A 23,233-nucleotide genomic window follows, 5' to 3' on the forward strand; every position below is an offset into this window, starting at 1 on the left:
ACCTTAATTATTTTGAGATTCATCTATGTTGTGTGTATCAATAGCTCATTCCGTTTCATTGCTGAGTAGTTTTCCATTATATGGGTATCCCACAGTTGGTTTATTCATTCACCTGTTGATCGATATTTGAGTTGTTCCTAGTTTTTGGCTATTACAAATCAAGCTGTTATGAACATTCATATACAGGTATTTTTATGGACATATGCTTTCATTTCTCTTTGATAAATATGTAGATACAGAATGGCCAGATCATATAGTAGATGTATGTTTAACTTTGAAAGAAATTGCCCTGGTGTTCTACCTGAAGTGTATGAAAACTGCACTTTTTCTGCATCCTTGTCAACACTCGTTATAGTCAGTCATCTTAATTTTAGCCATTCTAATAGGTGTGTAGTAGTATCTTGTTTTGAGTTCACAAAAAAACGTTTGTAGAACTAATACAGGAGTTTAGCAAGATTTCAGGATATATGATCAATATACAAAAATTAGTTTTATTTCTTTTTTTTTCTTTTTTTTGTTTTTGGTTGTGCCGCCTGGCTTGCGGGCATCTTAGTTCCCAACCAGGGATCGAACTCATGCCCCGTGCAGTGGAAGTGTGGAGTCCTAACCACTGGACTGCCAGGGAATTCCCTTTATTTCTGTATAATATTAACAAGCAATTGGAAGTTGAAATTCAAAAATACCACTCATAATAGCATTGAAAATATGAACTACTTAGGGTTGAATTTGACAGAAGATACACAGTTGTATACTGACAACTAGAAAACGTTGTTGAGGACAATTAAAAAGACCTAAATAAGTAAATAAACATTGTGAATTGGAAGACTTTATAGTGTTTATTAATATGCCCATTTTCCCTAAATTGATTTGTATAGATTCAGCACAGTTACAACCTGCATCCCAGCAGGCTTTTATTAAAATTGACAAACTGATTTTAAAATTCATATGGAAATGCAAAGGATCTAGAATAGCCAAAACTTAAAAAAAACCCCAAAAAACAGGCACAGTTGGAGCATTAACCATACCTGATTTGAAGACCTGTTACAATGACTTATAATAATCAAGACAAAAAGATAAATAGGTCAATGGAATGGAATAGAGAGCCCAGAAATAGACACACACATGTAAGAACAATGGATTTTTGACACATTTAGTGGAGAAAAGAGTCTTTTCAACAGATGGTACTGGGAAAATTGGATATCCATATGTATAACAGTGAACTTGTATTTATACCTTACTTCATATAAGAAAAAAAGAAAACTGAAAATGGATCATAGTCCTAAATATAAAACCTAAAACTATAGAACTTCTAAAGGGAAACGTAGGAGAACATTTTTATGTCTCTGAATTAGAAAATGATTCCTTAGATATATTATATAGCCCAAAGCACAATTCTCCCCGCCACACACAAATTGGTAAATTAGACATTATCAAAATTTAAAACTTCTGTGAGCAATGCTGCTAGAAGAATGAAAAGACAAGCAAGCCATAGACAGAAATGTTTGCAAAGTGTATATTTGATAAAGGACTTGCTTCCAGAATATATAAAAAACTTTCAACATTGGTAAGAACACAAACAACCCAGTTAAAAAATAGGCAAAAGATTTGAACACACACTTCACCAAAGAATATACGTGAATGGCAAATATGCATATATGATACTCAGCATCATTAGGCATTAGGGAAGTAAAAATTAAAATCATACTGGTGTCTTACTGACAGAATAAGCAGAATTTTTTTAGTGCAGACTTACGTGTAATTTTTCATGCATATTATTATGTATGATTAAAAAATAAAACTACATAGTACAGATTTCAGGATTAAATTATATCACATTTATGGTTTTTCTGCAAGAAAAGTCTTGGCACTAGATGAAAATTTAGATGGGCCTTACTAAATTTGTAACATTTTTTGAACATTAGTTAAGATGATACACTTAAATCACATTTAAGTTATACCATGGTTTATATATAGTGAATGTATTTTATGTTGTGTGGTGTGACAAAAAAAAAAGAAAGTATATCCTCCATTAATTTTTACTGTGTATGGTCTGTCCTCTGAGTTTTATAATTTTGTTGCTAAGATGCAACAAAATGTTTTTTGATAATATATGGTGATACATTAACACCGTGTATCATGAGAAAATATTTTTCAAATTTATCATAGAAGCATTTTATGAAATATTTTTTATAGAAGGAAGGGATAGTCTAAGTTTATTTTATCCACTAATGTTCTTATTGTAACATATTTTCTCAATCTGATAAAACAATACTTATATGCAAACATTTTTGATTTATGCATAGGTGGGAAAAAGTATGATTTACATAATCTTTGCCACGTAATAGGTGATCGATAATTAAGGAATAATGAATTTTTTTTGAGATGTCTGTAAGATGATGTAGTTGGTGAACATTGTATTATTTCAAGCTTTTAAAAATTGTTTATTGATAGGAAAATTTGTAAATATGCCATGTAACCGTTTCCAGTATTAAATTAGGTCTGAGATGACTTCTTTTTTAATTGAAGTATAGTTGATTTGCAATGTTGTGTTAGTTTCTGGTATACAGCAAAGTGATTCAGTTATACATATATATGTGTATATATATATATTCTTTTTAATATTCTTTTCCATTATGGTTTATTGCAGGATATTGAATATAGTTCCCTGTGCTATGCACAGTAGGACATTTGTTGTTTATCTATTTTATATATAGTAGTTTGTATCTGCTAATCCCAAACTCCCAATTTATCCCTCCCCCACCCCCTTTCCCCTGTGGTAACCGTAAGTTGTTTTCTATGTCTGTGAGTCATTTTCTGTTTCATAACTAAGTTCATTTGTGTCATATTTTAGATTCCACATATAAATGATATATGGTATCTGTCTTTCTGTTTCTGACTTACTTCACTTAGTATGATAATCTCTAGGTTGAGATGACGTCTTAAATGCATTTAAAACATACATAGGTTTTTGTGACAACTTCAGCGTAGCAAATTCAGTATGCTTTTTTTTTTTTTTTTTTTTTGGCGGTACGTGGGCCTCTCACTGTTGTGGCCTCTCCTGCTGCGGAGCACAGGCTCTGGATGCGCAGGCTCAGCGGCCATGGCTCACGGGCCAAGCCGCTCTGTGGCATGTGGGATCTTCCCGGACCGGGGCACGAACCCGTGTCCCCTGCATCGGCAGGCGGACTCTCAACCACTGCGCCACCAGGGAAGCCCATTATGCCTTTTTAAACCTACAGTGTAATCATATATGATGATAAACATCTTCAGTACCTATGTTTGATTTAGATAGTCTCTAAATTACTTACATATGTGACCGGATTCAGCTACCACCAGGTCGGGGTGATGCTGTGCTCAAATCCAGAATAATGGGTTTATGCTTAGGTATGGGATTGCCAGTTGTGGAGACATAAGCATATTAAAATTACACACCCACAAACCCTCTTTTTTTTTAAACTAATTGAACTTAATGTTATCCAAATTTATATTTAACACATAATACCCATACAGCATTTATGATCGTATTTTTTTGGTTTTATCTTTCATCACGTAGTGTCAGAAAATGAGGATTAATATCCAGATAAAAACAAGCAGCTTACTTTTTGTAAACTTTAGTATATTATTTTTCATACATTTCAAAGTTGCAGTAGTATTTTTGGATATATATTTTATTCCATATGGTCAGGTAATGTTTATTGAAGGTCTGTAGTTTACCTTACTGTTTGTCACCCCCTGCTGGACCATTCATCATTGTTTGAGAAAAATTAATTTATTGTAAGGTTCTTCAATCTAGTAATGTATCAAATTTTCAATTACTCGGCTCTAAGGGCTTTATTTTCTATTTGGATGCTTAAGCCAGTACTTCTCTTTTCCATTCCAGTACATGTAAGTTTTAAAAATTGCAGTGTATCTTAAATGAATATAAACAATGCTCCAAATACAGGCTTCTTATTGTATTGACTTTTTACTGGTTATTTTATTGATTGTTCCTAAAAAATGGTGTCAGCGTACTTCTAGCGAATTACAGCTTTGAGTCTCTAAGTCTAATATTTTGGGGAAACATTAGATGGGCTGTTTTACTTTTTATTGCCATTATACTTGATTACTTTATGTATAAAAATTCTAAATACGTTAAACAGTTTTTATCCGTCTTTGGTTTACTAGATTGAAATTGGCTATAGGTTAAGTTAAAAGGGTTCAATGTAAATTTATGATTATAGGTATACTTATAGAACTTTACATTTTACCATGTAAACAACAGGGCAGGTAGGCAGGCATGATCTTTTGAGAGACATGTTTAGTAAAATAGGATGCAGTTTTAGTCATTTGTTTTAATTTCTGTGTTAGGGACTTGAAATCTGTCAATAAATCAGAAATGTGTTTTTCTACCATATCTAATTGGAAGATAATGCTGATGTTACAGTTTTATTGTCACAACTAGGAATATATTCAGAGGCCAGTGGTGACCCCCCAAAAGTTGTCTTGTGCCTCTCTGAGTCAGTCCCCCCACCTCCAGCACGAACTTTTGTTACTAGAGATTTCATTTTGCTCTTTCTTGGATTTCATATATGTGGAATCATACAGGAATCATACATGGAATCATATGTGGAATCCATCTTTCTTGGATTTCATATATGTGGAATCATTCGTTTGATGAGTAGTATTCCAGTGGATGTGTATGCCACAATATATTTATCCATTCAGCTTTTGATACATATTGGGTTTTCAACTTTAGACTATTGTGAATAAAACTGCCATGAACATTTATTTTCAGTGCCCTTGGGTAAATACCTAGGCGTGGAATTGCTGGGTCATCTGGTAAGTGTTATGATTAACTTTTTAAGATTTGCTACACTGTTTTCTTTCTTTTTAAACTAATAGGTAATTTTATTTTTACAGTAGTCTTATATAGCAACAGTATTAGTTTGCTGGGGCTGCCATAACAAAATTATCACAGACCGGGTGTCTCAAACAACAGAAATACATGTTTTCACAGTTCTGGTGTCTGGAAGTTCAAGATCAAGGTGTTCATAGGTTTTTTATTTTCTGAGTCCTCTCTCCTTGACTTGCAGATTGCCACTTTCTCTTTGTATCTTCACTGGTCTTTCCTCTGTGCTACACTTTTCTAAAATGGTTGTAACATTTCCACCAGCAATGCATAAGAGTCCCATTTGCTTTACATCCTTCAGTGCTTGTCATTGTAAATCATTTTAATTTTAGCCAGTCTCATAGATGTGTAGAGGTATCTCTTTATGATTTTAATTTGCATATACATGATTACAAATCATGTTGAACCTGATTTTGAATATTTATTTCCCACTTCATTTATCTTTGTGTAGTGTCTGTCCAGATCTGTTGTCTTTTTTTTTGAAAGACAGTATGAATTTACTTTAAAACTGTGGAACAAATATTACTAAATTACTCAGTTCAAACTGGAGTGCATTTTCACCCCTAAGTGCTTCGGGACTAAGCTATCCCATCTCCTTTTATTAACTCTTTTCTCTTACAATGTCTAATGATGACAAAAGGTTAAATTTGTGTGCCTAACCCAAATGTGTGGGATAAGATCTGAGCCTTGGATTGAAGTGCATTTGATTCACACAAAAATAAAAAATGGCTAAGAGGGTTCAATAAAAGACAGTCTTGTGAAATACAGGGTAACTAGACTTTTGCCCTTGTTTTAAACTGGGTTTGTCTTCTTATTGAGTTGTGAGAGGTCTTTTTATATTCTGGATACAAGTTTGTCAGGTGTGTGTGTGTGAGTGTGAATGTTTTTTGTGAATATATGTGCATTGTCTTTTAATATTCCTAGTGGTGTGATTTGAGCAGAACGTTTTAATTTTGATGAAGCCCAGTGTACCTTTTTCTTTTTTTTTGGGAGGGGGGTGAGTTTTGTTTTATAGTTTGCACTTTTGGAGCCCTATCTAAGACAATCTTTTCCTATCCTACAGTTGCAAAAAATTTCTTCTACATTTTTTTCTGGAAGTTTTAAAGTTCTAATTTTTGTGTTAAGGTCTATGATTCATGTCAGGGTACTTTTTGATATAATGCAAGGGAAAGGTTGAAGCTTATTTTTTTCCATGAAGATATCTAATTGATTCAGTACCATTTGTTGAAAAGACCTTCCTCTCTCCACTGAATTACCTTGGGGCTTTTTTAGAAAATCAATTGACTCTATATCTGTAGGTGTATTTTTGAACTCTATTCTGTTCCATTTATCTATGTGTCTGTCCTTATTTCACATATCTTTATATTTTGATTACTGTAGCCATCTTGAATTTGCATTTAAAGTCTATTTCTTTGTAGATGGAGTGTTCTTGAGTCTTGCTTTATTATCTGTTCTTTTATAATTTCAGTTTCCTTTTGTTTGGAGTGTTCATATATATTTTTACTAGTTATTGATATGGTTGGATTGAGTTTGCCATTTTGCTATATTCTATTTTTATCATCTTTTTTCTTTTGTTCCTGTCTTTCTTTCCTGCTTTTTTCTTTCGTCCTTTTTTCGTAAACCATTTTTAAGTGTAAAATTCAGTGTTATTAAGTACATTCACAGTGTTGTGTCACCCTCAACACTATTTCCAGAACCTTTCCATCATATCCCAAAGAGAAACGCTGTATTCATCAACCAGTAACTCCCCATTTTCCTGTTTCCCCAGTCCTTGGTAACCTCTGTTCTACTTTTTGTCTCTGAATTTGCCTATTTTAGGTACTTAATGTAAGTGGAATAATACAGTATTTGTCCTTTTGTGTCTGGCTTATTTCACTTAGCATAACGTTTTCAAGGTTCATCTGTGTTGTAGCGTGTATCAGAACTTCATTCCATTTTTTATGGCTGAATAATATTGCATTGTATATCACTTTTTGTTTATTCATCTCTTGATAGACACTTGGCTAGTTTCCACTTTTTGAAAAGGCTTTTATAAATAATGCTGCTATGAACATTGGTGTTCGAGTATCTGTTTGAGTCCTTGTTTACAGTTCTTTTGGGTATATATCTAGGTGTGGGATTTCTGGGTCATACGGTAATTCTGTGTTTAACAGTTTAAGGATCTGCCAAACAGTATTCCACCGTAGGTGCCCTTTTTACATTCCCACCAACAGTGCACTAGAATTTGAATTTCTCCACATCTTTATCAACCCCTGTTATTTTCCTTTTTGTTTTTTTAAATAATTGTCACCCTAATAAGTGTGAAGGTAACATCTTAAAGTTTCGATTTGCATTTTCCTAAAGACTGGTGATGTTGAACATGTTTTCATGTACTTATTGACCATTTCATATCTTATTTGGTGAAATGTTTTTTAAGTCTTTTATCCATTTTAAAAACTGAGTCGTTTGTTTTTTGTTGTTGAGTTCTAAATATATTCTGGATACTAGTCCTTGTCAGCTAAAATATTTTTTCCCACAAATATTTTCTCCCATTCTGTGAGTTGTCTTTCTACTCTCTTGATAGTATCCTTTGATGGAGAATTTTTTATTTTGATGAAGTCCAGTTTATCCAATTTTTCTTTTGTTCTCTGTGCTTTTGGTGTAATACTTAAGAAACGGTTGCCAAATCTAGCTCAGTGAAGATTTCCCCCTTGTTTTTCTTCTAAGAGTTTTGTAGTTTTGGCTCTTCAATTTAGATCTTTGATCCATTTTGAGTTAATTTTTATATGTGGTGTAAGGTGGGATCTAGCTTCATGCTTTTTGCATGTGGATATCCAGTTTTCCTCACGCTGTTTGTTCAAAACATTATCCTTTCACCACTGAATGGACTTGGCACCATTGTCAAAATTTAATTGACCATTTATGTAACTCTTTATTTCTGGGCTTTGTCTTCTATTCCATTGGTGTATGGAATATGTATCATTATGCTGGTACCATACTGTTATGATTACTAAAGCTTTGTTGTAAGTTTCAAAATTCAGAAGATCAAGTCTTCCCACTTTGTTCTTCTTTTTCAGAAGTGTTTTGACTATTCAGTATCCCTCGATGAGTTTTTCTATTTCTGTAAAAAAATTCCTTTGGGAATTTTATAGGGATTGTATTATGTCTGTAGATCATTTTGGGTGGTACTGTCACCTTAAAGTATTAAGGCTTTTAGTTCATGAACACAGATGTCTTTCCATTTATTTAGATCTTTAATTTCTTTTGGCAGTCTTTTATAGTTTTCAATGCACAAGGCTTTCAGCCTCCTTAATTAAATTTATTCCTAAGTATTTTATTCTTTATAATACTTTTGTAAATGGAATTGTTTATTTTTGAATTGTTCATTGCTAGTATATAGAAATACAACTGATTTTTGTGTGTTGTTGATTTTGTGTCCTGCAACTTGGCTGAATTCATTTTTTAGCTCTGTGTGTGTGTGTGTGTGTGTGTGTGTGTGTGTGTGTGGTCTTTAGGGTTTTCTACATATAAGATCGTGTCATCTGTGAACAGAGGTAATTTTACTTCTTCCTTTCCACTTTGAATGCCTTTGATTTATTTTTCTTGCCTGTTTGAGCAGGCTAGAACTTTCAGTACTTTGTTGAATAGAAGTGGTGAAAGCGGACATCCTTACCTTGTTTCTGATCTTAGGGAAAAGCATTCAGTCTTTAATCATTGAGTATGATGTTAGCTGTGTGTTTTTCATGTATGACTGTTATTATGCTGAGGAAATTCTCTTGTATTTCTAATTTGTTTTTATTGCAAAAGTGTGTTGAATTTTGTCAGATGCTTTTTCTGCATCAGGATGGCCATGTGGTTTTTTTCCCTCTTCATTCTAGTAATGTGGTCTCTTGCTTTGATTTTTGTATGTTGACCTATTCTTGTATACCAGGGATAAATCCCACTAGGTCACAGTCTATAATCCTTTTAATATGCTGTTGAATTCAGTTTGTTAGTATGTTGTTGAGGATTTTTGCATACATATATATGGGGTTTTTTTGGCTCTGCCGCATGGCTTGCAGGGTCTTAGTTCCCTGACTAGGGATCGAACCTGCGCCCTTGGCAGTAAAAGCACGGAATCCTAATCACTGGACTGCCAGGGAATTCCCGCATCTATATTTATAAGAGATATTGGCTTGCAGTTTTCTTTTCTTGTAGTGTCTCTGTCTGGTTTTGATATTAGGGTAATGCTGACCTAATAGAATGAGTTAGGAAGTGTTCCCTTCTCTTCAATTTTTGGAACAGTTTGAGAAGTTTTTGGTATTTATTCTTCTTTAGATGTCTGGTAGAATTCACCAGTGAAGCCATCTGGTCCTAGGCTTTTCTTTGTTGGAATTTCTTGTTTTCTTTGTGTTAATAAGATAGTTCTGTGTATTCCATTTTATTTTGTCTATGAACTTTTTAGCTATAAGTTTATATTATTTTTGCAGGAATTCCTAGGGATTACAACATGCATCTTTAATTTAGCACGATCTACTTAGTGCTTATGTTGAATTACTTCAGGTGAAATATTAGCTGTTTTGAAGTCATTGTCAACTAAATCCCTTGTATGAGCCCACTTGCAGAGTCAATTTCTTTGATCTGCCTTTAAAATTTTTTTTTCATGAGTATGGGTTATGTACATCTGTTTCTTTGCATGTGGAATAATTTTTTATTGAAGTATAGTTGATTTAAAGTATTGTGTTAGTTTCTGGTGTGCAGAGAAATGATTCAGTTATACATATATATATACATTCTTTTTAATATTCTTTTCTGTTATGGTTTATTACAGGATTCTGACTATGGTTCCTTGTGCTATATAGTAGGACCTTGTTGTTTATTTATTTTATATATAGTACGTAGTTTGTATCTGCTAATCCCAAACTCCTAATTTATCCCTCCCCCACTTTCCTCTTTGGGCACTATAAGTTTGTTTTCTGTCTGTGAGTTTGTTTCTGTTTCATAAATAAGTTCATTTGTGTCATATTTTAGATTCTGCATATAAGTATCATATGGCATTTGTCTTTCTCTTTCTGATTTACTTCACTTAGTATGATATTCTTTAGGTCCATCCGTGTTGCTGCAAATGGCATTATTTCATTCTTTTTTACCAAATAGTATTCCATAGTGTCTATATACCACATCTTCTTTATCCATTCATCTGTCAATGGACATTTAGTTTGCTTCCCTGTCTCGGCTATTGTAAATAGTGCTGCTGTGAACATTGGGGTGCATGTATCTTTTTGAATTATAATTTTCTCCGGATATATACCCAGGAGTGGGATTGCTGGATCCTATGGTAACTCTATTATAGTTTTTTAAGGAACCTCCATACTGTTCTCCATAGTGGCTGTTACCAACTTACATTCCCACCAACAGTGTATGAGGGTTCCCTTTTCTCCACACCCTCTCCCGCATTTGTTATTGCTAGGCTTTTTAATGATGGCCATTCTGACTGGTGTGAGGTGGTACCTCATTGTAGTTTTGATTTGCATTTCTCTAATAATTAGCAGTGTTGAGCATCTTTTCATGTGCCTGTTGGCCATCTGTATGTCTTCTTTGGAAAATTGTCTATTTAGGTCTTCTGCCCATTGTTTGAGTGGGTTGTTTGTTTTTTTTGGTTTTGAGTTGTATGATCTGTTCGTATATTTTGGAAATTAAGCCCTTGTCGGTCACATTGTTTGCAAATATTTTCTCCCAATCCATAGGTTGTCTTTTTGTTTTGTTTATGGTTTCCTTTGCTATGCAGAAGCTTCTAAGTTTGATTATGTCCCACTTGTTTATTTTTGCTTTTATTTCTGTTGCGTTGGGAGACTGACCTAAGAAAACATTGATACGAATTATGTTAGAGAATGTTTTGCCTGTGTTCTCTTCTAGGAGTTTTATGGTGTAGTGTCTTATATTTAAGTCTTTAAGCCACTTTGGACTTATTTCTGTATATGGTATAAGGGTGTGTTCTAACTTCATTGATTTACATGTGGCTGTCCAGCTTTTCCCAACCACTTGCTGAAGAGACTGTCTTTTTTCCATTGTGTATTCTTGCCACCTTTGTTGAAGGTAGGTGTATGGGTTTATTTCTGGGCTCTCTATTCTGTCCTGTTGATCCAACATATGGAGTAATTTTGGGTTGAAAACTGGACATTGTGGATAATATATTTGTCATTTGAGATTCTACTGTGTTCTCTGAGGATTGTTTTTTGTTGTTATTGTTCCAGCTGGCAGTTAAGTTGTCTGATCTCAAGCTATACATTCTTTCCCCTGTACTGTGTGGTCTTCATCTCTGCTCAGTTCTTCTGGTTTATAGCTATTGCTTCAGTAACCTGGTACCTGATAGATAGATCAGCCCTGTACCTCTGTAGTTTAGATGTCACCAAGAATTTTGTCAGAGTTGATACTAAGATCATGGGCCTCAGGTTCTGTGTATCTTTTTTTCCTTTAGAGTTTCCTTCCTAAATTTCCAGTTGCTCTTTCAGCTCTGAGCTCTGTCCTGTGACACCTCAAGTTATAGTAAGGCCCCAGCTTTCTGCTGCTTGAGCTGTGTACTGTTTGGGGAAAACCATCAGTCTAAAAACAGCAGTAAACTCACATGGCTTGCCAGTCTTTTACTGGTAGACACCCCTCTGACTTTTGCTTGCTTCTCCCCCTCCTCCTGGGTCCTCCCTTCTCCCCCATGTGTATATTTTAATGGTAAGCCAGGGATTTGGGTCTTGCTCCTGCTGTGGCTCTATTCTTTTTAGGATTTTTCTTTCTAAATTTATAGTTACTCTGTCTTAATTCGTGTTCTCTACCATCTCTGGACTGTAAATCTGTATTTTTCTGCTGCAAGAACTGTGGGCATTGGAATGGGAGTTGATGGCAGTAATGGTGGTCAGTGCCCTTAGGCAAAAAACGCCAAACTTGGAATCCTTACCCATTGAAATTTATATATTTCAAATGTAACCCTTCCTTCCGTATGTTCCTGCCTTCGATCACTTTCCAGGGCCTTCAAATAAGTGTGTTCTTAAAAATGGCTTATCTAGGTTTAGAAATTATCTGCAGGAAACTATGCTTGACCAATTTACTCTGCCATTAGTGGAAACTAGACTAAAATAATTTGTATTTGCCTTTTGCGCATATGCACTCAAAGTCCATAAAATCAAATGAGCATTGTAAATTTGAATCACTTTGATAAAAATTTCTGTAGGTTGAGATTCCAAACTAATTTTAGTTTTTAAATATGCTTAGAGGTAATGTTCAGTGCAGACTTGAATTTTATGTATATAAAATCTCTGTATTCCCAAAGAATGAATGGATACAAGAACGTTTCATAGAGTCTAAGTAACCTTACAGACTTAGAACAATAAATTTGCCAAGGCACTTTATCATTACTTTGCCTTTTGGAGTCTACTGGTATTAAAAGTTATTACTTTGTTTTGGAAGGATGACATTTTGTGGAAATTTTTACTTAAAGACTAAAATCAGTTTTATGGGATCTTTTTTCTCTCTGTTCATCTATTCTCTAAGGCAAGTCTTTCGTTTACTTAGAAGAGCAACAGAAAAATTATACCCATAGAAGTTATTCTTTCTCTTTGCCAAAACTAGTTTAAAGCAGCAACACCCTTTCTTTAGTCTTCAGATATATTTAATATGGGGATTCTAAGATTCTGGCTGGTGTCTTGCACTCATAGGTCTTATTACCATTTTAACAAATTCATTTTTGTTTCTGTGATATAAAAAGTGTCATGGTTTTCAGAAGACCTCATCTAAGCCTGTGTGTCTTCCAGTGTGTCTTTAGCTTTGTGAGAAGCTTTCTTCCAGATAAAGATTTGTGGAACATAAAGAAAGTGAACAGAGAGAGAGCCTAATGGTAGAAACCAGTGCTATTTTACAGTGAGAAATATAGTTAGCTTTGAGTAAGTTGTTAATATATTTAGGTGTTTTTCCATTTAAAAAGAAGTAAGGATTTAATGATAATGTCTACTTAAATTGATGGATTCTCTGATAGTAGTAGTATTTGATGAAGATTGCTTAGCATTTTGAACTGTTTTATCCTAAGAACTTTTCTTCTTTAGCCAAAAGGTGGTGACATGCTCTTTTGTTCCTCGCTTCAAGTCAGTGCAGCTCAGCACGTGGTGTTGTATGGTAAGCACAGTAGTGCGCCCCCTCAAGGATATTCTCATCTTAGTCACTGGAACCTTTGAATATATTACCTTATGTGGCAGAAGGGACTTCACAAATGTGATTAAGGTTATGGACCTTGAGATCGGAGATTAGTCTGGATTATCCAGATGGGACCATTCTAAATACTTGAGTTTATAAAAGTGAAAGAGGAAGGCAGAAGAGTGAGCCAGAGAGCTGCAATGGTAGAAGAAGAGGCAGGAGAGATTTGAACCGTGAAAGTACTTAACCTGCCATTGATGGCTGTGAAGATAAAGGAAGGGACTCATGGACATGCAGATGTCCTTTAGTAGCTGGGAACTGTCCCCAGCTCACAGGCAGCAAGGAAATGGGGACCTCAGTGCTACAACCTGAAGGAATTAAATTCTGCTAACAAATTGAATAAGCAAGGAGATGATATCTCCCTTAGAACTTCCAGAAAGGAATGCAGCTATGCTAACACCTTGATTTTAGCCCACTGTGACTCATTTTGGACTTCTAACCTCCAAAACTGCAAGATAATAAATTTGTAGCTTTCAGGCCTCTTAAGTCTATGGTAGTTTGTTCTGGCAGCAAATAAGAAACAAATGCATCTATACCATATCAGCTACATGGAAGGAGGATTCTTTGTGTTTTGGAGGAAAGAGAATGGCTGATCTGTAAAGTTCTGCCCTAGAAAGACATTAGAGTCAAAACAAAATAAAATACACACAGTGTTTTAATGTGTCCTGCTTCTCCTCAAGAAGAAAGTGCCAGAGTTATATGTCTTTTTATTGGCAGGAAACATACCTTTTTTATACACAGATATGAAATGTTAACTAATATTTTTAAAGTAAACAGCTGTAATGGGATAGGGCTTATAAATTATCCTGCATACTCTTCTGATATCATGGCTAATTATACATTTTTTTCCCCTGTTGCTCTTAAGAAACAAATAATGGCCTCAGGCCAATTTAAGGTTTTACAGGTAAATAATTTGGGAGTACAAGAAAACTACTTTTTATTCTAATCAGGTTTACATATTCAGTTCTCTGCTGATACATATGTTTTAAAACCCTACTGTGTGCTTGTCTCTAAGACTGTTTCTGTTTTACAGTTATGTTCATTCTTGGTCTTCGGGATGCTTGTAGGATGTTAGTCCAGATCTGGTTATAGGCATGTGATGGAGCCTGGTTATGAGCCATAGTTACTTAACTTCTAACAGAAATAAGAATAATATTTAGTCAGGATCTCAATACAGGAAGAAAAATGTGAACAGGACATTTTTCATAGAATTTCCTAGTAAGGTTAGTAGTTCAAAATCTTGTTCGTTTTTATTATTTATTTATTTATATTTTTGTTGTTTTTTGTTGTTGTTTTTGCGGTACGCGGGCCTCTCACTGTTGTGGCCTCTCCCGTTGCGGAGCACAGGCTCCGGACGCGCAGGCTCAGCGGCCATGGCTCACGGGCCCAGCCGCTCCGCGGCATGTGGGATCTTCCCGGACCGGGGCACGAACCTTGTCCCCTGCATCAGCAGGCGGACTCTCAACCACTGCGCCACCAGGGAAGCCCTCTTGTTCGTTTTTAAACTGTGTTCTGAGAAATTCGGCTTGGTCTTCTCCATAAATACTGAACAGTGGTAATTGCTGGACAGAGGGTGGAGGAGAGAGAGAACGTATTGTTTGTTTTTTTTAAAATAAGGTTTGGGGATACTTAAGAACAGACATCTAATTGATGTGGAGACTTTCTCCCTAAAACAAAGTAATGAAATTGATATTCTAGAGTAGGTTAAAATGTAGCAATGAAAATAAAAACTGAAAAGGAGTAGCTGGGAAGACTTGTACTGAGGATAAATGATTTATCAACAAATTTTGTTGAATGGGCACTTGCAGGCTAGTTATTTTAATGTAATAACTAGAAAAGCACAGTATACACAAACTTTTCTTTCATCAAAGTAGTGTTCACTTTATTAACATTTTAGAGACTTCAGAATGTCATAAAATTATACCATAAAGTAATGTAATTGTTCCTGCTATGTAGTTTGTGATTAAGAGACAGGAGAACATAGGCTTTGAAGCCATCTAGAGCTTGATTTAAATCCCATTTGCATCGCTCCTGCTAACTGTGTGAATATCGACAAGGTAAATTCTCTCAGATTTCAAAGGACTGTTGGGTAGATTTAATGAGACAAAATTATAGATTGCTTTCAACCTTGTCTAGCATATAGTAGGTCCCTCCAATATTGCTTTCCTCTTATCCTTCTTTCTTTAGAAATAGAACTAAAGGATGAATTTATATATTTTGAAGGTGACAGTGGTTATACGTCATCATATGTGGTCGTGTGTTCTACTCTTATATGTACAAAAATGACATCTTTTTTGTTTTTTCTTAAAAAATCGCATAATATACATTTCTTGTGTATTTTTTCTGGTAACACAATAGTGAAGTATTACTGTGAAGATATTCTAGTTCAAGTCGGGCACTGATGTAGAATAAACACAGTAAAGTGAAAATCAGATCTCAAATACTGAGATGAGAAAAAGTACTTTTTGAGGAACTACAGTAATCAATACATAGTGATTTTTTTGGTAACTACATGACATAATTGAATTGAAAATACATTAAAAAAATAAAATTTCAGAAAAATGATAAAAGCTGTCATTGTTTGCTTTGTGGCAAGTACTGTGCTAAACACTGTATATATTTTATCTCATTGAGGTTTCACAACAGGCTCTGAGGTAGATGTTATCATTTTGCAGTTGGGGAAACAGAGTCTGGATGAGACAAGTAACATTCCTAGGATCACACAGCTAGTAAGAAGAGGACTTCTCCTTGTACTTATTATTTATTTCTTCCACTTGTACTCTGGTGGAGGTGCTAATGAGAACCAAAAAGTGCTCTAAGACAAAAGAATTGTGTGAAGTTGGGACTTTTGTAAATTTTGGGTAGAGGCTGTAACAATATTATTTGTTAGTGGAAGTTGAAGGACTTGTACAGCTTAAAAGCAATTAAAAAAATTTTAATGTAATGGTTAAAGTGGTGGGGGGCGGTGGTGGTGGGATGAATTGGGAGATTGGGATTGACATATATACACTAATACGTATAAAACAGATAACTAATAAGAACCTGCTGTATAAAAAATAAATACAATAAAATTCAAAAAAAAGAATAGGGTTTCAAGAAGTCAGATGGAGCGGCCAGCTTTCAACACCCAGAGCTAGTGACACAAGGCCATGTCAGCTCCTACCAAGGATTCCTGCTCACACTGGGATAGGTAAGGTAAGGAGCTGTGGACCTGAGAGGAACATCTGTCAGCTCTCCAAAGTCTTCTCAACAAGATCATCATCCCCAAAGCAGGTATCCTCAAGGAAAGACTGTCTGTTGAATCTGGCCAGGTACGAATACTGGTTGTGGTCCATGAACTCACAGAAATTATAAACCATCTTTGAGGAAGGAATCAGTCCATCTGAAGAGTGTGTTAAAGGGAAAAATAAGACAAATGAAGACATGGAGCTGCAGCAAGGGGACAAAATGGATGAAGAGGAAAAAGAGAAGAAAACCACATCTCAACCCCAAAGCATAATGAAGGACCGGCTAGTAGAACTTGTGGAGTAACCAAGCGATATGAACAGAAGTTCCCAGACAAGGACGATGAATTTGACTCACCCCCCGAGGATATCATGTTCAAGACGGACCACTTCCTGGAATCCTGGTACCGAGACATCCAGGACCTTCAGGATGAAAACCAGCCGCTGACTGCCGACGTGAAGCGGCTGGGAAAGCAGAACACCCGCTTCCTCACGTCCATGCGGCGCCTCAGTATCATCAAGCGCCGCATCAACTCTTGCCAAGGACATCAAGGCGCAGGGCGAGAGCATCCACCGCAAGCTGAGCGCCATGAAGGCACTGAGCGAGGACGCTGAGTCGCAGCACGGCGCGCACTCGCCCGTGGCGCACATCACGCGCGCACGGTACAGCGCTCTCACCCACCCGTTCCCAGGCCGCCATGCACGAGTACAACCAGGCCGAGATGAAGCAGCGCGAAAACTGCAAGATCCGCATCCAGCGCCACCTGGAGATCATGGGCAAGGACATGTCAGGCGACCAGATCGAGGACATGTTCGAACAAGGCAAGTGGGACGTGTTCTCAGAGAACCTGCTGGCGGACGTGAAGGGTGTGCGGGCGGCCCTCAACGAGATCGAGAGCCGCCACCGTGAGATGCTCCGGCTTGGAGAGCCGCATCCGCGACCTGCACGACCTCTTCCTGCAGATGGCCATGCTGGTGGAGCAGCAGGCTGATACCCCGGACGTCATCGAGTTCAACGTGCAGAAGACACTCGACTACACCGGCCAGGACAAGGTGCAGGTGCGCAAGGCCGTGCAGTACAAGAAGAAGAACCCCTGCCGGACCGTCTGCTGCTTCTGCTGCCCCTGCCTCAACTAGCAGGGGGCCCAGGCCGCCACACCCCATCCCCGATCGGAATGGTGGGGGGAAGCACACTGGGAAAGATTTTGAGGCTGTCTGCACTGGGGTGAGTTGCCCTAATCCCTAGGGACCTCAGTCTTTAGAGAAGGAAAAAACTCGAGGTCCCAGAATTCCAGTCCAGCTCGTACTTGGATTGTGAGGTCATTATGTGGCACATAGCACCCTTGCCTCTTAAAGGAAGCCAAATAAGGAACAGATGTGGTAGCTTACTCTATAATACATGTCCAAGGCATGTTTGTTTGTACATGGACCTCTTGGAGGAAGTCAGTTCTGCATCGGCTCACAGTATGAGCTCCTTATCAAGACTTCATTTAACCGATCCTGAAAGTACCGCGGTTGTGTTCATTTTCGAGTGAACTGACCTTGGGAAAAACTGCACATCTTCCATTTCTGATTCTTCATCTGGTTTACGCTATGTGATTCCCACCTGGATGTATATCTTCTTTCTGCTCATCTCCTCTACTTATTAAAATCACATTTAACACTTAAAAAAAAAAAAAGGAAAAATAAGTGCTTGGGAGAGAAGAGAAAAAGAATTTAATGTAATGGTTCCTCTTCTCCATTGATGCTGCCTGCATTTTTTTCTTTCTTTTTTTTTCCTCTCGCTGTTGTGGCCTCTCCCGTTGCGGAGCACAGGCTCCGGATGCACAGGCTCAGCGGCCATGGCTCACGGGCCCAGCTGCTCCGCAGCACGTGAGATCTTCCCAGACCGGGGCACGAACCCGTGTCCCCTGCATCGGCAGGCGGACTCTCAACCACTGCGCCACCAGGGAAGCCCAACCAGGATTAATTTTAATTTAACTTTTCTCGTTCTTTTCATTCTGTTTGATCTGATTTTATTATATTTATTTCCTCATTTAATTTAATTGTATCTAAAATTGGATGCTTTTAAAAGTTGTCTTATGTTTTTCTTAGAATAAGGAGGGCTATAAATAAATTATGTATAATATTTACCAATTTTGCTTTCCTACTTTCTTCCTAACACTATGAATAATTTTTGTTTTAGGGACTTCCTTGGCAGTCCAGTGGTTAAGACTGCGTGCTTCCACTACAGGGGGCGTGGGTTCGATCCCCGGTTGGGGAACTAAGATGCTGCATGCCGCGTGGCGTGGTTAAAAAAAATAATAATAATTAAAAAAAAATAGTTTTTGTTTTAGTTTTCGACGACATGCTCTTGTGAGGATCTTTTTGAATTTGTAGATGTTTGCTGCAGGGAAAAAGCACGCATACAGATACACATTAAATTTTGCACACAATTTCAGGGGATTTATGAGACTCCAGGAAGCCCTACACCAAAGTCATTGTTTATCTGAAATGTATTTTTTGGCACATGTTTTTCTGTAAGGTGGCTATATTCAATCACCTAAACTGTTTTCTTTATATATTTAAATTGTATTCACTAGCAGCCCATTTTCAATAATGCTAACTCACTCTATGGTTCTGTTGGTTCTGTGATTCAGTGAAAATGCTAAAAAGCAAAAGAATTACAACAGAAAATAATATCAGCGTTGTTGGAAAGAATTCTTAGTGAAAGGGTTAATAAGAAATGTTCCCAGGGTAGTGCTTCTGTAATACCATTTGAAGTATTTAAGTAACACTGAATACCATTGTTACTTAAACTGTTATAAAACAGAATAGGAAATTAAAGTTGTCATAAATTACCAAAGAGTAGCTGAATATTTCCTAAATTGTGTTGATGGCACAAACAAAGGAAATTACAATAATAAAGGAAAAATGTTTGACTCAAACCATCTACCTAACTTGAGTGACATCTGTTCAAAAGATACACAAAATAGAGTTTTTTAGTATTTTCCCTGAGAACTTATTTTAGAAGTAATAAGTTTTGTATTGAAATGAGCAAAAATATGCCAGTTTAGTGCTTACCTTTAGTGCTTACCAGAATAAGATAACATTATGACAAACACTAGTTGTGCAGTTTATAATTGACAGAATATTTTGGCTGAATGAAGTGAAAGTAACACTTTATAGTGTCATCTTCTTTATGTTTAGTACTATTTTATCTTCTGAGTATATGATTTTTAAAGGAAACTTTTGCCTAGGTAACTTCTTTTTAGAAAATAGAATTTTATTTCTTAAGGAAACAGATATCCTGCTGAACTATAGTATATATGGTTCAATTAAAATTTTATTAGTTAAAATGAAGTAAGCTTAAAAATTTTTTCCTTAAGAAGGCACTGTGGCCTGAATTGAGTTCAGAGCTGCTTCTATATCTTTTCATTTATTAGTTACTTGAATGTCTGTCACTTTGATACACAGTCTGTCTTCCGGTATATAAAGTAATGGTTCTTAAGCTTTAGCACACAAATCACCTGAGGGTACTTATTAAAACTTATTATTCAGGGCTGCAGCCATAGCTGTTCTGACTCCTAACGTAAAGGTGGGGCCCAGAAACTGCAGTTTCCAAACAGACACCATAGAGGTTCTGATGTAGGTGGGCTATAGTTTGAGGAACTCTCTCCTAAACAAGGTTCCGTAGGGTCAGAAGTTTAAAAATTGTTCCTTTCAATTTCACAAATATTTACTCTTCCATTAGTATTTATCAGTCACTTTTTTGGGGAAGCATTATGAAAGGTGATATTAGTATTACAGACCATTATTTTATTGTGTGGATTAAAGACAGTTTTATAAATTTAGGTAACTACAGTTTGCTAGCATTTTGTTGCTTGTAAGAAGTGATACTTGGAAAAAATTCAACAGCAAAAGAAAGACTGCAGCTTTTTAAGAATTGGGAAGAAAATTGTTTAAGTGTAGATTATGTAGTTTGATTTTTTACATTTCAGCCTGTTCTGAGTGAGGCATTAACAATATTAGAGTGAAATACATATGTTTGGTTCTTCTCTACCCAATCAGTATTCCACATACCATATGACATATGGGATTGTGTATAATATTAAAGGCTGCTGTGTATATATATCAGTCCCATATGTATTTCTCATTCCTACAGTCTGTGTCTCATATGGCCAGAACTCTCATTGTTAGCATTAAAATTTTTTATGTTAAATTAAAAATTTTTCATTTTGCATCCCTTATTAGTGTTATATGTCCAGAACTGTCTGAGTGGAAAGTGATTCCTCATAACGTTATTATCTTCTCTTGCTGCTTTTTCTTTTCTCCCTGAAAAATTGGTGGATGTGTTTTGGTAGTCTGTCTTGCTTAATGTCTCTCAGAAATATGACATAATTGCTTTCATGGAAGCAGGGTGAGGGAAATGACCTCAATCCCAGACAGACTGAGCTCTCCTTTTTTATCTTACTTGATGCTTCTGGTTTGATAATGGTATGGAGTTGATATTGGTGGCCCTGATAGGAATGACAGTGCTTTTTACCACTTGCTGGTGGAAGTACAAAGCTGTCATGCTTGAAAACCATGGATACAGCTTACAGAGGTCTGTAAAAAAAAAAAAAAAAAAAAAAAAGTGTAGATAGAAGGGTAGGGATACTTAGGGTTTTTTTCACACCTTATTTTATCATGAGCTGGGGAGAAATATTACTGTGTTAAATTTGCTCATCTCTCTTTCTCTCATAAAAATGAGTATTCTTTCGAAGGTGATAGCTTTCGTATTAACGATGAACCCAATTTTCCTTTTGTTTCTACATCTCAGTACTACTGTGTTCCAGATGTTTGTGAATTGTTATAATATTCTTTCATTCTACTTCTTATGATGTAATATATGTTATCATATTACTAATCTGTCCAGTCTATCTGTTGTCTGGGTTTTATTTTAATCCTTTCATTGTTTGGAATGCTTTTTAGCAAGTCTTCAAATTAGCTTTCTTTTGTGAACTCTCTAACCCACAGTTCTGTGTTCTCTTTGTATTTCTCTTAAGAGTTGAGCATCTCTGAGTATTTTAGATCTTTTTCCTGTCTTATCTGTGTTTAATTATCTCCTTATATTTCTTGTTTATATTGTGATCTGAGCTTCTCTCTTCCCTGAGATTTATTATTAGTCATCTCACATTTAGCTTTCCTTGAGTTCACGCCAGTCCCATAGGGGTCTCACACAGGTGTCTATCTCTGAGATGTAAAGAAAATAGGTGTCAAAAGTTTTCTCTAGTTTTTATATTTCTTACTGAGTGGAAAGGAAGAAAAGAAATAAATTATTTTATGGTTTTTCCCTTGCTTTTAACTTCCATTTAGAAAAAGAACCTGCTTCACAGTTTGCTAAGTTACCTTTCTTACCTTTTTAAGTGTAGCTTGAAGCTATTTAATTATAATAGAAAAAGGTTTAAGTATTTGATATTTTATCAATATTATTTTTAGAAACTTCGCTTATATGATTTTTTAATTTTTAAAAATTATTCTTACGCAACCATTAGCAAGGAATGAAGGTGATATGTATATAATGAGTTGGATGGATATTTACAATAAATTATTAGGAAAGAAGCAAAGGATCATATTTATATTTTTTGCTTTGTATACCTTGGAATTTTGCCATTGTTTATAATTGAAAAAAGTACCAAAGAAGAAAATAATGCGTTTAATGGAAAAACTGAATAAACCAATATGTGAAATATAAAGTAGATAATTTAAAACATCAAATAGGAATTTTCATTTTGGATATTTGTAATAACTAGAACATTCTTGAATAGTTGTTTATTTTACTTAATTGAATTTTCTGCTTTGCCAGAAATTCTTTTTGTTTTTGCCCTTGTTACCCATGTACTTTATTCAAAGCATAATTTAAAAAGTTCTTAGATCATTGAGGAAATCTAATTTCTTGTGGTCTTTTTATGGCCATCATTTTTAATTCTTCACTCTCTTATAACAGTTGGCTTTCTAGTCAGTTGGATACCGTATTGATTCTGCATTGATGTTGCCTGTCGCATCTGTATGCTCCTTTGTAGAGCTACTGCCAGCACTTGTTGTCAGGCCTTTCCTTACCTATCAAGGTGATGGCAGTAGCTTCCTATCCTCTGTGTTTTCTTTGCTTTCTCAGCTTCCCATTTCTGTGTCTTACTCAATCACCTCTTTCTACATATTGCTGTTTTTTGTTTGTTTGTTTTTCCCTGTAGCTCATTTCTTATCGCGTTATTCCCCTGCTCAGATTTCTCTGCTGGCATTTAAGGCCTCTGTCTTTTGGTTCTAATTTAACTTACCATATCAACTTCTCACTACTGTATTATTTTTCTTTTAAAGAGAACAATTTACTGTTTCCAGGATATGCTTTAGTAGCTTTCCTTAACAATGCTTTTGTTTATATTGTTCTTAAATCCAACATACTTCTTTTCTTATTAAGTTTGTTAAGAACTTTATTCTTTTTAATTTACATTTGCCACATTCTGCTTTTTTCATAGGTATTACCATACTTTTTACTACCTCGATTCTAGATTTTAAGCTCTGAGGGTAATATATGAGTTTCTGCCGTATGAGTTTCAGCTCTGAGGGTTTCAGCTAGATTTTAAGCTCTGAGGGTAATATATGAGTTTCAGCCACAATGCCTTCTACCTTGTAAGGATTCTAATGTTAATTGAATTACAAAGCTCACTTAAATGTACAATCATAAAATATAATAAAACCAAAAGTTTTATTGACTTTGGAAGGTAGTCTTGAAATTACTGTATTGAATAAAGCCCTACGAGTAAGCACTTCCTTTCTTATACTTTTAGGTTTTTACGTTTAAGTCTAATCTCAGTGAAATGAGGAGTTTGATTTTTTAATGTCCAGAGAGCTGAGATTTTGCTATAATTTTATTTGGGGGATTAAAAATCGACCATATACCTAAAAA

The 23,233-nt window shown here is 35.7% G+C and overlaps 1 protein-coding gene and 1 pseudogene across 4 annotated transcripts in view; both read left to right on the forward strand.

Moving 5' to 3' along the window:
* COG5 (component of oligomeric golgi complex 5) overlaps positions 1–23,233 on the forward strand; it is a 282,510-nt gene that overhangs the window by 47,624 nt on the left and 211,653 nt on the right. The window lies entirely within an intron of this gene.
* LOC309966449 (syntaxin-11-like) lies at positions 16,004–17,445 on the forward strand (annotated as a pseudogene). Its single transcript has one exon. The product of its transcript is annotated as a syntaxin-11-like (transcript).

The sequence above is a fragment of the Leucopleurus acutus genome (genome assembly GCF_964270905.1).
Source record: "Leucopleurus acutus genome assembly, chromosome: 9".
NCBI lineage: Eukaryota > Metazoa > Chordata > Mammalia > Artiodactyla > Delphinidae > Leucopleurus > Leucopleurus acutus.